Below are 1,918 nucleotides of genomic sequence, written 5' to 3' on the forward strand. Positions count from 1 at the left end.
CCGGACGCGCAGGCCCAGCGGCCGTGGCTCACAGGCCCAGCCGCTCCGCGGCATGTGGGATCTTCCCGGACCGGGGCACGAACCCGTGTCCCCTTCATCGGCAGGCGGATTCTCAACCACTGCGCCACCAGGGAAGCCCGAAACCTTACTCTTAATCGCCGACGATCGTGAATTTATACAGCCTTTTCCAAATACATCCACTTCACATTGAAAAAAATCCATTACTCCTTTCATAAGCACTTACACTGGAAGGCATTTTCCTTCCCATTTTACAGAAATAACACTGAAGACAAAATGTGGGTTCAAGTGTCTTGCTACTAGGTTCCATTTCTACTTCTGGGAGTCTCTCCTCCCACCCCCCAAAATATGCTTACTGTGTCAATATTAAAGAAAGAATCCAGCACAGGGAACTATACTCAATATTTTGTAATAATCTATAAGGGAAAAGAATCTGAATAAAAATATAGATATATATATATAACTGAATCACTGTGCTGTACACCTGAAACTAACACAACATTGTCAATCAACTATACCGAAATAAAAATCGAAAAAAAGAAAGAACCCATGAGGACTTCCCAGGCAGTCCAGTGGTTAAGACTCTGAGCTTCCAGTTGCGGGGGGGGGGCAGGGGGCGGGTTCAATCCCTGGTCGGGTAACTAAGATCTCACACGCTCCGTGGCACAGCCAAAAATAATAATTAAAAAGAAAGAAAGAGGGCTTCCCTGGTGGCGCAGTGGTTGAGAGTCCGCCTGCCGATGCAGGGGACAACTAAAACCCCAGAGCCCAGGCTTGATGGAAAAAGTTCCAGACATCTACAGAAGGCGAATTTGTACCTGGGAACATGTAAGGAGGAGCAGGAAAACCTAAGGCACACACCCAGCTGACATCTTTTGAGAGACATCCACCTGCTGGTCCCACAGGCCCAAGACAGGATGTTCCCTTCCCTGGGGCTTTCCTACAGCACTTTGCTCCCAGTCTCCCCCATCTCACCACAGGCCCCCTCGATTTACCTTGATGCCCATATCACACATTGAGTCGTCACTCATGGTTCTCCCTTTCCCTTCACTCCCCGACTCAAACCCATCAGCGGATCCCATCAACTCCCGTCCAAAATAGATCCTGAATCCGACCACTTCCTGCCACAGCACAGCCTCCCTCATTGCTGGCCTGGACTTGGGAAGTTGCCATTTACCTTGATGCCCATGGTTCTCCTTTTCCCTTCACTCCCCGACTCAAACCCATCAGCGGATCCCATCAACTCCCGTCCAAAATAGATCCTGAATCCGACCACTTCCTGCCACAGCACAGCCTCCCTCATTGCTGGCCTGGACTTGGGAAGTTGCCTCTCCCGGGTCAGCTGGCTTCCTCACTCCCCATTCCCAGCCTGCTTTCTGCTCTGCAGTCAGTGGGGTCCTTCTGAAAAGAGTCCGTCAGCTCTTTTGCTGTTACAGAAATAAAAGCTATACCCTACAGGCTGCCCCATCTGCATGACCCTTTCCCTTCCCCTTCTCCCTCTTGCCCTCTAAGCTCCAGATTCACTGGCTTTGCCATTCCTGGGCTCTGCCAAGCTCATTCTGCCTTCGCAAATGCTGTTTCCTCTTCCTAGAATGCTCTTCCCCTCATCTCTGATGGTTCAGCTCCCTCTCATCATTCAGGCTGTGGTCAGATGCAGGCACTCCCCGTCACAGCTTCCAATGAGGTCTTCCTCGCGGGGCTTTTTGTCTCAGGATGTTGGTGCCATACGTACAAGGATCTTGACCTGTCTTGTTTGCCATTGGGTCCCTGACACCTTAAATATTTCTTACCTGAATGAATGAATGAATGGTCTTAGGGATGCGTCTACTCAAGAAAACATCATCAAGCACCTAGAAAACTGCTGCCGGGGCTCCAGGACTTCTCCTAAGTAAGGAAGGAA

The sequence above is a fragment of the Physeter macrocephalus genome, chromosome 2 (genome assembly GCF_002837175.3).
Source record: "Physeter macrocephalus isolate SW-GA chromosome 2, ASM283717v5, whole genome shotgun sequence".
NCBI lineage: Eukaryota > Metazoa > Chordata > Mammalia > Artiodactyla > Physeteridae > Physeter > Physeter macrocephalus.